The sequence below is a fragment of the Pongo abelii genome, chromosome 2, assembly GCF_028885655.2.
Source record: "Pongo abelii isolate AG06213 chromosome 2, NHGRI_mPonAbe1-v2.0_pri, whole genome shotgun sequence".
In the NCBI taxonomy this organism is placed as follows: Eukaryota; Metazoa; Chordata; class Mammalia; order Primates; family Hominidae; genus Pongo; species Pongo abelii.
In genome coordinates this window covers 204541430-204557915 of record NC_085928.1, presented here as the reverse complement: position 1 = coordinate 204557915, position 16486 = coordinate 204541430, and the positions used below count along the sequence as shown (strand labels likewise).

The 16486-nt window shown below is 43.3% G+C and overlaps 1 protein-coding gene and 1 long non-coding RNA gene across 2 annotated transcripts in view; one reads left to right on the top strand and one right to left on the bottom strand.

Moving 5' to 3' along the window:
- The window catches only part of LOC112132638 (uncharacterized), a 98736-nt gene that overhangs the window by 73642 nt on the left and 8608 nt on the right, over positions 1–16486 (bottom strand). The gene's annotated exons all lie outside the window — the stretch shown is intronic.
- LOC134761117 (uncharacterized) lies at positions 6543–15229 on the top strand. The gene is made up of 3 exons (XR_010139372.1): positions 6543–6706; positions 9492–10294; positions 12515–15229. It is a non-coding gene; the product is annotated as an uncharacterized LOC134761117 (long non-coding RNA).

Sequence of the window (16486 nt, the reverse complement as noted above, 5' to 3'; positions counted from 1 at the left end):
AAAAAAAATTTAACCCAGTTCATAACTTTCCCTATTTTAAATGATAGCACCAGGCGCTGATGATTCAAGGAGATGAGAAATGCAAGTAATAGTCTAGCTCTTGAGAGAGGACACTGAGAAATTAAGCCCAGAGTGTCTAATCCCTCATTTGGACTTTACTTGAAGAGCATGTCCTGATGCCTCTGAGGGTGACCTGGCGACATAGGAGCTCAAATCTTCAAAGCAAGTTTGAAGACAGTAGCAAAACCTAAAAGGGAAGAGGGTACAGGAGTGACTGGATACAGAAGAGAATCCATGGCTGCTTGGATCAGATAGTGGGCTGCTGAAGGCAGTGACTGAGATCCTGAAACAAGGTGTAGCTCCCAGAGCAGCTGGTATCTGAAGAAACCTAAGTAGCAGGTGCTGGAGAACCACAGTGCAAGGGCGCTGGAGGGATGGCATTATTCATACTCTCAGTCATTTATTCACATTTATTTATTTTTATTGATACATAATGATGTACGTAATTGGGGGTTACATGTGATAGTTTATTATTATTATTGAAATGGCGTCTCACTCTGTTGCCCAGGCTACAAAGCAGTGGTGCGGTCTCGGCTCACTGCAAGCACTCTGCCTCCCAGGTTCAAGCAATTCTCCCGCCTTGGCCTCCTGAGTTGCTGGGATTACAGGTGCCTGCCACCACACCCGGCTAATTTTTTGTATTAGTACATGTTTGCCATGTTTGCCACGTTTGCAACGCTGGTCTGGAACTCCTGACCGCAGATGATCCACCCACCTCGGCCTCCCAAAGTGCTGGGATTACAAGTGTGAGCCACTGCATCCAGCTGTGATAATTTAATACATATATAATTTGTAAAGATCAAATCTGTGTAATTGGGCTATCCACTATCTTAAATATTTGTCTTTTCTTTGTGCTAGAAATATTCAAATTATTCTCTTCTAACTTTTTGTGTGTGTGTGTGACAAGAGCTCACTATGTTGCCCAGGTTGGAGGGCACTGGCTATTCATAGGTGCTATCCAAGTGCACTACAGCCTCCAACTCCCGGGCCCAGGCAATCCTCCTGCCTCAGCCTCCCGAGTAGCTAGGACTCCAGATGCATGCCACCACGCCTAGTGTCACTCCTGTTTATGAAGCACCTATTCTGTTTCACGTCATGGGATCCTGGCACAGAGAGCAGGCAGGAGGCCACACAGGCAAGCTGTCAGCATGGGGGACAATCAGGACTAGTGTTAACCAGGGTAAGGATAGGCTTGGGAAACACATTCACACTTTGTGAGTGGAGCAAGAGTCATTCGTTCAATGATAAACATCTTTAAAGTATATTCTATATGTCAGTAAAGTTCTAGACATGGAGAACAGTGGACAAAATGCCCTTGTAGACATTACATTCTAGTGGGGAGGGGGAGATAGACAATCAATAAACTACCGTCTATAATATGGCAGATGGTGATTCACGCTATGGAAAAAAAAACAGATCAGGACAGGGGGGATAACGTGTGACAAGGTGAAGGGATTTCAACTGTAGGCCTCAGTGAGGAGGGGATGTTTAAACAAAGACCTGAAAAAGGTAAGGAAGCAAAAGCTGTAGGGCTACTGGTAGAGGCAGAGGGCACAGAAAGTGCAAAGGTCCTGAGGTGGGAGTGTGCCTGGTGCATGCACACTTGCAATGAAAAGTCACTAGCGAGGCTGGGTACGTGGCTTGCACCTGTAACCTGTAATCCCAGCACTTTGGGAGGCTGAGGCAGGCAGATTGCTTGAGCTCAGGAGTTTGAGACCAGCCTGGGCAACATGGCGAAACCCCTTCTCTCCAAAAAAAAAAAAAAAAAAAAAAAAAAAAAAAAATATATATATATATATATATATACAAAAAATTAGCCAGGTGTGGTGTCATGCACCTGTAGTCCAAGCTACTCGGGAGGCTCAGGTGGGAGGATCGCTGGAGCCCAGGAGATCGAGGCTGCAGTGACCCACGATTGCACCACTGCACTCCAGCCTGGGCAACAGAGCAAGACTCTGTCTCAAGAAAAAAAAAAAAGGCTGGGTGAAGTGGCGGCTCATACCTATAATCTTAGCACTTTGGGTGGCCGAGGTGAGCAGATCTTTGAGTCTGAGTTCGACACCAGCCTGGGCAACATGGCAAAATCCTGTCTCTACAAAAAATACAAAAATTAGCTGTGCGTGGTGGCACATGTCTGTAGGCCCAATTACTAGAGAGGTTGAGGTGGGAGGATTGCTTGAGCCTCGGAGGTGGAGGCTGCAGTGAACCAAGATCAGGCCACTGCACTCCAGCCTGGGCGACAGAGCAAAACCCTGTCTTAGGAAAAAAAAAAAAAAAAAAAAAAAAGAAGAGAGAAAGTCATTACTAGTGAAACACATGGAGTGTTTAGTTGCCACAGGCTGACATTTTCTTCCTGGCAGTTTACAGTGAAATTTAGTAATGAATACCCACACCCACATTCGTAGATCAGAATAGACCACCGCCATAAATACTAGGTCAGGGTCTCCTTCCCAAGCTTAAAACTTCAGGGTGGCTGTTTGTGGGACCCCCACAGGGTCCCCCACCGTGGGCCTAACGCTGTGGGTTCACCTTAGCTTCACTCCCACACTCAGAACGAGGTGACACCCACTGGGCCTGCAGCAAAGGTGGGAATCTTAGGAAAACACAGCTGCAGAGGCTTCAGCTGGTGTGTCAATGTTCCTCTGCATCATGTGCTTGTTGTCTTCTGACTTGCTTGGCTCGGAAAGCTTAGCTTTGGGGCTATAAACTTAATCCCAACAGACCTGAATTGACACCTCTTAATTATGTCTGTGATGTAGTAAATCAACACCCTATTAGGAAGTCATTCAACTTCAACTGTTAAATATTCAGAAACTTTTTACAAGAGAATTGCAACATGTAAGCCCTCTGGCAGGAAGAGATGTGACTAATCTGTTTTGTGTACAGACAAGTGCTGGCTGACACTTTGCAAAACGGAGCTGAACTACCAGTTATATGCTCCTTCAAATATTTTATCAAACCAAGAGTTTAAGTCCTGCTGTATAAATAACTGTAAAGCATCTAGTGTAACCACTACCCCAACCTTTCCTGCCTAATTCTTTTGCCTCTTTGTGGCTCCTTTTATCGAGACTTAAATTGGAATTATGTCCTACTTTTCAGAGAGAGAACAATCATTCATTCATTAGCAAGTTTTCGGTATTGTGGCTGGGCATGGTGTCATCCCAGCACTTTGGGAGGCCGAGGCAGGCTGATCACTTGAGGCCAGGAGTTCAAGGCCAGCCTGCCAACATGGTGAAACCCCATCTCTAGTAAAAATACAAAAAAATTAGCTGGGTGTGGTGGCACACGCCTGTGGTCCCAGCTACTCAGGAGGCTGAGGCAGGAGAATCACTTGAACCTGGGAGGCAGAGGTTGTGTTGAGCCCAGATCGTGCCACTGCACCCCAGCCTAGGTGACAGAGTGAGACTCTGCCTCAAAAAAAAAAAAAAAGAAAAAAGTTTTCAGTATTGAGTACCTTCTCTGTGCCAGGCACTGCTCTAGGCTCTTGGGATATATCAGCAAATAAAACAAAGATCTCTGCCCTGGTGGAGCTTACATTCAAATGGAAAAAACTGACAAATTGTATAGGGTATCAGAAGGTGACACGTGATATGGGAAAAATAAGCAGTGGAACTGAGTGTTGCTGGTGGGGTGGGGGGTGGGGGCGGAGGGAGTTACAGCGTTAAACAGGGCGGTCAGGGTGAATCACATGGAGAAGGTGAGACGTGGGCGGCTTGACGAAGATGGGGCAGTAACCAACCGAGTACTGGGACGAAGAGCAGCGAGGAGAGGGAGCAGCCAGGACGCAGGCCCTAAGCGGGCACATGCTTGCTGTGTCGGAGCCCTAAGCAGACCACGTGGTGGGTGAGGAGTGAACCTGGGCAGGACAGGAGGAGGGGATGTCAGGAGAAGGAGGTAGGGAGGGAAGCAGATCATAGTGCTTTGTAGCCTGCAGAAGGATGTTCACTGGTTTTTTTGGGTTCACGTAGGATCAAGCGACTGGACCAACAGAACTGGTTCTTTGCAGAAGCAGAGCGGAGACCTGGACTTCACTTTTCCTGCGGCCATTAAGTTTATTGCCTGACCTTTGACAAAGTCTTTAGAGCTTTGCTTCGGTGCCGAAAACTAGGTTATTCCTAAGGCTCCTTTCAATTTTGAGATCCTGTGACTTTAGGGAGTCGTCTCCAACATGTGATTTGAACAGTAGAGAAATATCTTGCAGTCCAACATCTCATATGCATCTGCAGCCACCAGACCTAAAATCTCCAGGCAAGCCTTAATGCTTCAATGCTTCCGGAATCACGAGACCCCTTTGAAAAGGATTTGCCAAGAACTACAGGACTTCTCTCGAGAGAAATGGAGAGCTGCAGGTGCACACAGCAGTTGCTGACATCGTAGGGAGTCCACAGCGTCCTTAAAGCACAACCATGGGGCCCCACCTCCCTGCAAGGTGAGCCATGAACTACTCATTCAGAATCCCTGATTAAGGAGGCTTGGTCATTTCCCCCAACTTTCCTTTTTTTTTGAGACAGAGTCTTGCTCTGTCTCAAAAGGAGACAGAGCTGGAGTACAATGCCACAATCTCGGCTCACTGCAACTTCCATTTCCCAGGTTCAAGCAATTCTCTTGCCTCAGCCTCCCGAGTAGGTGGGAGTACAGGTACCTGCCACCACGCCTGGCTAATTTTTGTATTTTTAGTAGAGACAGGGGTTTCACTATGCTGGTCAGGCTGGTCTCAAACTCCTGACCTCAGGTGATCCGCTTGCCTTGGCCTCCCAAAGTGCTGGGATTACAGGTGTGAACCAGCATGCCTGGCTCCCCACAACTTTCTATTATGGAAATGTTTCATACATTCAGAGAAACTGAAGACCAGTACAGCACACTCCTGTACATCTTTCATTTAAATTTTTAAAAATGTTAATATTTTCTCTATATATAATTCTTTACCTATCATCGTTTCGTTGTTGTTGACCCATTTGAAAGTTACAGCGATCATGACACTTTATCCCAAAATATTTTCAGCATGTATCTTTTAAGAATAAGAACAGTTTCCTGTTATACCAGAAAACTAACACCAGTTGACCTAAATATCAAATAGAGAGAGGCACTCTAAAAAAAAATAATATTCATCTGGGTATGTATCATTGCAATGGGAATATGCATGCCATAGTGAACTATGCAAAGGTTAAAGAAGACGAAGGTTTTTAAAGGAAAACTGAAGATTATATAATTGTTTTGAGATAATTATCCTTGGCAACAAAGATCAGTAACAAGGGTGACGCCAGTTTGAGGTTGAACAGCCAGTTGTTTCGGCAGATGTCCTCACAGAAGTATTTTTTGTGTAAGGCTCCGATGACCCGTGTGCAAGGCTGCAATTTTTGCAGACTTTTGTGATAGTTTTTGTTTTTGTTTTCAGGCACTTATGCACGAGAACCCTCCCTTCATAGCCTTCTCTGGCTCCATTTGTCAGTTTTTTGTTTTGTTTTTAAACACAGGTGACTCCATTTTGATTCTTACAACTCTAACAAATTGACCTCTACACTCATATCCAGCCACATTCAAATTCCCTTCATTCTAAGAATTCCTTCAACATAATTCCTTTTACACATTACCAGGATCCAATCAAGGTTCACATATTATATTTGATTCTTAGGTTTTGCTAGTCTATTTTATTCTGAAACCATCTCTCCATGGTTTTGTTTTTGATTGTTTATTTTCTTGATAATGACTCTTCAGAAAAGTTCAGAGACCATTTGTCTTTTTTTTCAATTCTGCTCCTTCTGTAAAGACCATGTCTTATAGAATGTCCTGCTTCTGGATTTGACTGCTAGTGTCCTCTGACTTCTTCCTCTATCGCCTGTATTCCTTGCAAAGGAGAAACTAGATCTAAAAGTAATTTGTGAGCTTTAATTAAAGTACAACATAATCTGGGAAGTAGTAATCCATTTTCTAGATGTTGACTGGATTAAATGCCAGTTTAGGCTGTTGGCTCTTTAGAAGACTGTCTTTGGCTTTCTAGGACTCCATCCCCAGGGAGGATCACCTAGGGAGGGATTTGCGGTTATACAGAGACAGGGACAGGGAGAGAAAGAGACCCATTTTCCCTCGCTGTGAAAGGATCAACACTGAATTTGGAATTTAGTCTGGAAGTTGACTGTTTTTATTCTCTGGACTTCAATTTCCTCATCTAAAAAATGAAATAACAATAGTTTTATTTTTGATGGATTATTGGGCTCAAATGAGATAACAGATTAGATTTTTTTTTTTTAAGCTTTCCCTTTCTCTCGAGAGAACTTCTGTAGTTCTTGGCAAATCTTTTTTTTTTTGAGACAGGGTCTGTCACTCTGTCACTCAGGCTGGAGTACAGCGTCACAATCACAGCTCACTGCAGCTTCAACCTCCTGGGCTCAGGTGATCCTCCTGCCTCGGCGCCCCCTCCCCGAGTAGCTGGGACTACAGGTGTGCACCACCATGCCTGGCTAATTTTTGCGTTTTTTTTGTAGAGACAAGGGTTTGCCAGGAGCTCTTGAACTCCTGGGCTCAAGCAATCTGCCTGACTCAGCTTCATCGAAGTGCTGGGATTACAGGCATGAGCCACCAGGCCCAGCCCTAGAAAATTCTTTCTATGTAAACTCAGATAGAAGCAGCTCTGCTTTAGGAATTGATGGTAAGTGCAGACACACCTTCAATTCATCTCATGTAAGTGAACAGAGTGTGAATATCTATCTATGTATCTATCTACCTAGCTACCTATTATCTATCATGATGAACTTTTTTTTTTTTTTTTTTTTTTTGAGATGGAATTTTGCTCTGTTGCCCAGGCTGGAGTGCAGTGGCATGATCTCAGCTCACTGCAACCTTCTCCTGCCTTTGCCTCCCTGGTAGCTGGGATTACAGGCACCCACCACCACGTCTGGCTAATTTTTCTATTTTTAGTATAGACAGGGTTTCACTGTGTTGTTCAGGTTGGTCTCGAACTCTCGACCTCAGATGATCCACCTGCCTTGCCCTCCCAAAGTGTTGGGATTACAGGTGTGAGCCACCGTGCCTGGCCTCATGATGAACTTCCCAAGAGTTACTGAAATAGTGGTGGGGGTCAGTTTTTCAAGGGTGATTTAATGCAGTAGTTCTTAGCTGGGGGTAATTTTGCCCTGCAGGGACATCGGGCACTGTCTGATTACATTTTTGGTTGTTATAACTAAGGAGCTGCTACTGCTATCTAGTGGGTAGAAGCCAAGGATGCTGCTAAACACCCTGCAGTGCACAGGACAGCCCCAGCCCCCACAGCAAAGAATCATCTAGCTCAAAATGTCAATGGTGCCTAGTTAGAGAAACCTTGATTTAATGTGAGGCTCAATTAAATACTGAACCTTAGACAAGACTCCTTGACAAATCCTTTGAATATCAGGGTTTGAGGTGACTTACACCAAAATTCCAAGCAATAAAATTGCAAATTATATCCATCCTGGGCCACATAGTGAGATCCTGTCTCAACAAAACGTCAAAAAATTAGCCAGGCATGGTGGCGTGTGCCCATCGTCCCAGCTACTTGAGAGGCTGAGGTGCGAGAATGGCTTGAGCCTCGGAGGTCGAGGCCACTGCACTCCAGCCTGGGCAACAGAGTGAGACCCTGTCTCAAAAAATTTGCAAATTAGGAATTGAAGTAGAAAAACAGAAAGAAAAAAATGAATAAATAAATGTTAATTATTTCAATCAACATAATTGCTATGGTTCAAATGAGTTTCCTCTAAGGCTAAAAAGAAATCATAATCAATTGTAGTTTTGATTATCAGAAAAAATAATTCCTAAGGAGAATCGCTTTTCCCAAAATAAATTGTAGCTAAATTTTCATAATAAAGTTTTTTTTATAATATGGGGAACAATGAATGATATGTTGATGGGAAGGACAATGTTTTTAATATTTGTGCAAAAATGTAGAAGTTAAGTTCCATATGGATATTTACTAAAGTAACTTTGATTAAAGCTATGAGGGAAATATTAAGATGAAATTTTGTTAAGGTGATTCAGTGAGGGACTATATTAACAGGATTCCATATGGAGCCTTCTCACGGTCTAATTTGATAATTCTGAATTATGGTACCCTGGGGGAATATAAGGTTTAAGTAAAGGCACAACTGAATCATGGCCTAGAGCCTTTATTATGTTATTTTGAACCCTTTGTAAATATACTGTTTTTAAAATAATGATATTTTTGAGATATTAGTCATGCATCCTAAAAAATAAGCCTTTTAAAGTCAGTTTATGGTATATTCACTGAGTTGTGCAACCATCACCACCATCTAACTTCAGAATATTTTCATTGCTCCCAAAAGAAACCCTGTATCCATTAGTAGTCACTGCCTATTTACCCCTTTCCCATGTTTCTGGGATCGTGTCCATTTTAAGTTTTGTGTATGGTATGAGGAATGAGTCCAATTCACTCTTCTGCATATGGATATCCAGTTGTTTCAACATCATTTGTTAAAAAGATTATTCTTTTTCCCATTGAATTGTCTTGGCACCTTTGTTGAAAATCAGTTGACCAGAAATGTAAGGGTTTATTTCTGGATCTTCAATTCTATTCCATTGATCTACATGTCTAGCTTTATGCCAGTACCACACTGTCTTGATTACTGTAGCTCTGTAGTTAAGTTTTAAATTTGGAAGTGAGTCCTTCAAATTTTTTCTTCGTTTAAACAACTGTTTTAGGCTGGGCGCGGTGGCTCATGCCTATAATGCCAGCACTTTGGGAGGCCTGGGAAGGGGGTGGATCACCTGAGGTCAGGAGTTCGAGACCAGCCAGGTCAACATGGTGAAACCCCATTTCCACTAATACAAAAGTTAGCTGGGTGTGGTGGCATGTGCCTGCAGTCTCAGCAGCTAGGGAGGCTGAGACAGGAAAACCACTTGAACCTGGGAGGCACAGGTTGCAGTGAGCCGAGATTGCGCCACTGCACTCTGCCTGGGTGACAGAGTGAGGCTCTGTCTCAAAAACAAAACAAAACAAAAACAATTGTTTTGGCTATTTCTGCTCCCTTGTATCTGCAGATAAATTTTAGTTTTCTTTTTTTGCGATGTCTTTTTAAGGGGTTTGGTATCAGGTTAGTACTGGCCTTATAGAATAAGTTGGGAAGTACTTCCTCCTTTTTTTTTGTAATGGTTTGTGAAGAATTGGTACCAGTTTTCCTTAAAATTGTGTACATTTATCAGTGGTCATCTGGTCCTGGGCTTTTCTTTGCGGGAAGTTTTTTGATTACTAATTTCATCACCTTACCTGTTTAGATCAATTTAGATTTTCTATTTCTTCTTGAGTCAGTTTTGATAGTTTGTACCTTTCTAGAAATGTATCCATTTTAGTTCTCTAATTTGTTTGCATACCACTACTTATAATATTTATCATTCATTTCTATAAAGTCAATAATAATTCCTCTCTCTCTTTTTTTTTTTATTAGAGAGAAAATCTCACTATGTTGCTCAGCCTGGTTTTGAACTCCTGGGTTCAAGTAATCCTCCTGCCTTGGCCTTCCAAGTAGCTGGAACTACAGGCCTGTACCACCAATAATTGTTTTGTTTTGTTTTTTTGAGACGAAGTCTTGCTCTGTCACCCAGGCTGGATGCAGTGGCGCGATCTCAGCTCACTGCAACGTATGCCTCCTGGGTTCAAGGGATTCTCCTGCCTCAGCCTCCTGAGTAGCTGGGATTACAGGCAGGCACCACCATGCCTGGCTAATTTTTGTATTTTTGGTAGAGACGGGGTTTCACCATGTTGGTCAGGCTACTCTCAAACTCCTGACCTTGTGATCTGCCTGCCTTGGCCTCCCAAAGTGCTGGAATTACAGGTGTGAGCCACCGCGTCTAGCCAACAATACCTTTTTATTTTTTTCCCTCCTTCCCCTCCTTCCTTTCTTTGTCACTCAAAAACATCTGAGGTCTCTTTAATTTTTTTTTTTTTTTTCCGAGACGGAGTCTCACTCTGTCGCTCAGGCTGGAGTGCAGTGGTGCGATCTCGGCTCACTGCAAGCTCTGCCTCCGGGGTTCACGCCATTCTCCTGTCAGCCTCCTGAGTAGCTGGGACTACAGGCGCCCGCCACCACGCCCGGCTAATTTTTTTTTTGTATTTTTAGTAGAGACAGGGTTTCACCATGTTAGCCAGGATGGTCTCGATTTCCTGACCTCGTGATCCGCCCGCCTCGGCCTCCCAAAGTGCTGGGATTATAGGCATGAGCCACTGTGCCCAGCCTCTTTCATTTTTGATGTAAGTAATTTGAGTCTTCTCTCTAATTTTTGGTCAGTTTAGTTAAATGTTTGTCAATTTTGTTGATATTTTCCAAGAATCAAGTTTTGGTTACATTGATTTTCTCTGGTACTTTTTTTATTCTCTAATTTATTTCTACTCTAATCTTTATTATTTCCTTCCTTTGTAAATATGTTACTAAATGTTTGCATAGTACCCCCATCATTTGGATGTGTTATAAATAATATCCCAGTTTTGCTGAATATTTTAGATATTTCTGAATATTTGCTGATATTTTAGAGCTTTAGATATCCCCCCTCCATTTTTTTCCCATTATTAGTGATATCGGCCAGGCTCATGCCTGTAATCCTAGCACTTTGGGAGGCCAAGGCAGATGGATCACTTGAGCTCAGGAGTTTGAGACCAGCCTGGGCAACATGGAGAAACCCCATCTCTAAAAAGAAAAGAAATATATATGTGTGAACATCTCCATGTAAACAGAATTTTCTGTTTTAGATTTTTGTATAAGGTCGTAGTTAGTAGAAATGGCTTTGGAGCAACACCATGTTCTTCAGTTTACCCAGCTATGCGACTTTGGACAAGTTGTTTGTGTTTGGACTTCTTCATCTGTAATGTGGGAATGGGAATTTGTTCTTGGGTATCTAGGTTATGTTATAATTAGGATGGCTTTCCATCATTGAAATATCTAGGGCAGAGGATGTGAACAGTTCTAAATAAACTCAATACATAAAGAAATATTTTCTATTAGTTCCTTTCTGTGAAAAACAGGGAAAGAAAATAAATACACATATGTAAGAAGCTACCTCCAAAGTTCCAAAGTAGGTATTTCCAGAATGTGATGGTCTTTTTTTTCTTTCCTTTTTCAAATTGGCAACAATTTGAAAAATCTTGCAGGTGAACCACATAGACTAGAAATATGGCAAAAATTAAGAAAATGTTAGGTATGTCTTGAATGCATAAAATATATGTAGATACTAGTCTATGTGTTATTTGACTATGTTATTGGTAAGGCTTCTAGCCAACAGTAGACTATTAGTAGTCATGTTTTTAGGGAGTCAATATTTTTTTTTTTTTTGAGACAGGGCCTCACTCTGTTGCCAAGGCCAGAGTGTAATGGTTCGATTTCGACTCAATGCAACCTTGATCTCCTGGGCTCAAGCACTCCTCTCACCTTAGCCTACCAAGTAGTTGGTACCACAGGTGTGTGCCACCACACCCAGCTAATTTTTTGTACTTTTTATTTATTATTAATTAATTTATTTATTTTGAGACAGAGTCTCACTCTGTCATCCAGTGTGGAATGCAGTGGCACCATCTTGGCTCACTGCAACTTCCTCCTCCTGGGTTCAAACGATTCTCTTGCCTCAGCCTCCAGAGTAGCTGGGATTACAGATGCCCGGCTAGTTTTTGTATTTTTAGTAGAGATGGGGTTTCATCATGTTGGCCAGGCTAGTCTCAAACTCCTGACCTCAGGTGATCTGTCTGCCTTGGCCTTCCAAAGTGCTGGGATTCCAGGCATGAGCCACTGTGCCGGGCCTGAGTGTTGAAACTTATACTCAGAGTTTTTAATGCATGGCGGCTGGCTCCCTCAACACCCACACTGTTTAAGGGTCAACTATATTTTTTATTGTTTTATTGTTATTTTTTTCTTAAATATTTTTCATCCCTGGTTGGTTGATCTGAGGATGCAGAACTAAGGAGGGAATATGGCTACATGTTGTCGGGGATAAAAAGGTAAATGTGACTCTACTTTTTCTCTTGGAGCTTGAAATCAGCCTGTAAATATCTGAGTTGGTAGAGCTGGACGAGGTTACAGCTGAGCATAATTTTTGTTTCTAAAGGAGAGATAAAACCAAGTATCTCAGGAATCAAAAACAGCTATTAGGTACCCCTCAAAGGGATATCTGAGATCCTTAGGGTCCTCAGTCTTCTTTAAATGTATGTATATTTTTAAAACGAAACCAAGGTCATAAGTGTAATTAAAGGTACCCTAAAGAAATCACATTAGTTTTGAAATGATCGTGAGGAATCTACAGCATTAACTTTAGGAAACTTTTTATAAAGCCCCAAGAGGTTTCACACTGGTTGTCTCTGTTGTTAATATGAGCTATTTAAGTGTATTTAAGGAGTGTAGTGACAAAGAGACACGTGGAAATAGCAAGATGTTTCTGGTGTGCTCCACCTTAAAGCTTTGTTCACTTTCTTTTTTTTTTTTTTCAGACGGAGTTTTGTTCTTGTTGCCCAGGCTGGAATGCAATGGCGCGATCTCAGCTCACTGCAACCTCTGCCTCCTGGGTTCAAGTGATTCTCCTGGTTCAGCCTCCTGAGTAGCTGGTATTACAGGAATGCGCCACCACACCCGGCTACTTTTGTATTTTTAGTAGAGATGGGGTTTCTCCACGTGGATCAGGCTAGTCTCACACTCCCGACTTCAGATGATCCACCCGCCTCAGCCTGCCAAAGTGCTGGGATTACAGGCGTGAGCCACCGTGCCCGGCCAAAGCCTTGTTCACTTTCATTTTGTGGCTGCTGCTGTTGTGAAATTTGCAGAACCTCAAGCTGTTTGGACTCCATCTTCCAGGTTGAATTAGATTACAGGTAATCTCATGGTGGAGGTGTATTCTGGATCGACTCACTTTTGAAATGTTTATGAAAGAAATTCCTTCGCCTTGGGACTTCCACACTGGAGCTGGCAATCAGTATCACCTTAATTTACCTATCACAGTGAGGCAGTAGGCACCTCTGCTCTGAGGAAAACAAAACAAAACAAAAAAGAAGAGCTAATGGTTCTATTTTGTTTTGTTGTTTTAGAGACAGGGTCTTGCTCTGTCGCCCGGGCTGGAATGCAGTGACATCATCATAGCTCACTGTAGCCTTGATCTCCTGGACTCAAGCGATCCTTCTGCCTCAGCCTGAGTAGCTGGGATGGGACTACAGATGCACGCCACCACACCTGGCTAATTTTTTTGTTTTTGTAGAGACGAGGTCCCATGTGAGCCACTGTGCCCCACCTTTTAAAGAAATTACCATTAGGAAGCAAATAGAAGATCATAAACTCCTTCTGGAGATCTTGAGATACCGACTGTGGTTTATAGGGCAATGAAAATCTACCTACCTGAGTGGGGCACTGACACAGGAGTGCCACCTATGATCCTTCCAGTGAGCAATTCTTTCTGGTGCCAGGAGCCCAAAGGAAACTCAGTCAACCAGCTGTAGATGGGCTTGTTCCGAGTTTGTTCGAGAAGTCAGAACTGCCAGCTGTGAAAATAGGTCACAAGTGACTGGTCGTCCCTGGGCTGCTCACAGGAAGTAGCTGCAAAGGTCAGGGAAAGTTTTTAATGACTATACAGGCCAGTGAATGACAGGCTTTGAGGAGCTTCTCTTCTTGGCATCTGAAACAGGCACATGGAGGAGCTGCCTTCGAGAAAGAATGACAGCTGTGGCGATGTGAGCCTGATTCCTCAGCCTCATAAAATAGATGCCTTTGCAAAAAACCCATTTCTTTCTTTTTTTTCTTTTTTTGGGAGGGAGTCTCACTCTGTCCCCCAGGCTGAGCGCAGTGGCGTGATCTCAGCTCACTGCAACCTCTGCCTCCCGGGTTCAAGCGATTCTCCTGCCTCAGCTCCCGAGTAGCTGAGATTACAGGCACCCGCCACCACGCCTGGCCAATTTTGTATTTTAGTAGAGACGGAGTTTTGCCACATTGGCCAGGCTGGCAAAAAGGCCATTTCTATACAGAGGAATCATCTTGCAGGGCTCAAGGAATGATTAAGAGGAATCTACAGCATTAACTTTAGAAACTCGATGCAATATTCCCAAGAGGAGTTAAGGTTGGGATAAGTAATCTCTGAATTAATTTCAACCTTGAGCTGTTGCGGTCCTATGAAGTCACAGACATATTTTTTTTCTTTGTTTGAGATGGAGTCTCGCTCTGTCGCCCAAACTGGAGCGCGGTGATGTGATCTCGGCTTACTACAACCTCTGCCTCCTGGGTTCAAGTGATTCTCAGCTTCAGCCTCCTGAGTAGCTGAGATTACAGGTGCCCGCCACCATGACCGGCTAATTTTTGTATTTTTAGTAGAGATGAGGTTTCACTATGTTGGCCAGGCTGGTCTTGAACTCTTGGCCTCAGGTGATCTGCCCGCTTTGGCCTCCCAAAGTGCTGGGATTATAGGCGTGAGCACCATGTCCAGTCTAGATACATATTTCTATTAATATACATTTGCAGGGATCATTTGTTACTGAAGTTTAGGCCTTGTGCTTGAGAATGCTATTTCACTGACACAATTGTTATGGTATAAACGTAAGAGTATAGTTACAATCTGGACACTATTTTTTGCTTGTCTTATTGGCCCAGCAACCAGCATGACACTGGGGACTATCAGGCTCCAAATAATAACCAATGTCTCACTCCAAACAAAAAGACAGGATACTATGGAGCCAGGGTCAGCAAACATTTTCTGTAAAGGGCCAGATAGTAAATATTTCGGGCTTTGTGGGCCATATGATCTCTGTCACAACGATTCAACTCTGCTGTTGTAGCAAAAAAGCAGTCAGACAATATGTAAATGAATGGGCATGGCTGTGTTCCAGTAAAACCACAAAAACAGGCAGCTAGCTTTGGTATGGGGCCCTAAGAGCTTGGACTTTGAAGCCAGGTTCAAATACTGGCTTTCTCACCTTCTAGCTCCGTTACCTTAAAGAACTTCATTATCTTCCTTGTATTTTAGTCTTTTCATCTCTAAATTAGTGATAGTACTTAACAGTGTTGTTATAAAGATTAAATGAGTTCAGTTTGTAAAGTACTTAAACAGTGCCTACCAGGTAGTAAGTGCTATAGCAGAGTGTGTTAGATAATTAAACATCCTGTGCTGTGGGTAATATTATTCCCATTACAATTTGGATTCAAATAAAGAAATACATGACTTAGAAGAAGGCTACAACTTGAACTCAGTTTCCCCATCTCTAATATTAATACAATTGCACTTTTCTCATCAGAGGACAAATCATTACATCGAAACACAGGGAAATTCCCCGTGACAGCCTATGAGTCAGGCCTTGGCCCCTAAAGCCAAAATCTTTTTTTTTTTTTTGCGATGGAGTCTCACTTTCTTGCCCAGTCTGGAGTGCAGTGGTGTGATCTCGGTTCACTGCAATGTCCGCCTCTGGGGTTCAAGTGATTCTCCTGCCTCAGCCTCCCGAGTAGCTGGGATTACAGGCACCCACCCCCAAGCCCAGCTAATTTTTTGTATTTTTAGTAGAGATGGGGTTTCACATTGGCCAGGCTGGTCTCGAACTCCTGACCTCAGGTAATCTGCCTGACTCAGCCTCCCAAAGTGCTGGGATTACAGGCATGAGCCATTGCACCTGGCCAAGCCAAAATCTTGAAGGACTACTTGTATTTCTTCTCTCCCCACCCATACAAGGAATTATTATACACAGCAGTGTGCTGGGGCTGGTGTATATTGGCTCACTAGTGCTGGCTATTAAATTTTCAGGAATTTGGGCCAGGCGTGGTGGCTCACGCCTGTAATCCCAGCACTCTGGGAGCCATGGTGGGCGGATCTCATGAGGTCAGGAGTTCGAGACTAGCCTGGCCAACATGGCAAAGCCCCAATCTCTACTAAAAATACAAAAATTAGCTGGGTGTGGTGGCGGGCACCTGTAATCTCGGTTACTCAGGAGGCTGAGGCAGGAGAATCACTTGAACCTGGGAGGCGGAGGTTGCAGTGAGCCAAGATGGTGCCATTTTACTCCAGCCTGGGCGACAAGAGCAAAACTCCATTTCAAGAACAATAAAATAAATAAATAAACATAAAAATTTTCAGGAATTTCATGAGGCAGTAGAGAAACTCTTGGTAGCTTGAAATTGGCTGTGGGGGGAGCATTTACACCATTAAATTGGCAGGCGCCACACAGTCAGAGCTTTTAATCTCTTGGAGAACTAGGTTATCAGCACACTGGCCCTACGCCAGCAGTAAGCACTCCTCCAGGAGGGACCCTGTATCCTGAATAGCTAGTTGGTAAACAATATTCAGTGTCACGTGAACTGCCACATCCTAGGGCACCATGACCTTAGAAAAATGCCAGGCCCATGCTTTTGCCTCATGGCAGAGGCAAACAGTTTTTACATGCTTTGTTTAGAGACAGAAACAAGTCAGTGATGGCCCTGGACTGTGATTTGTAGACATC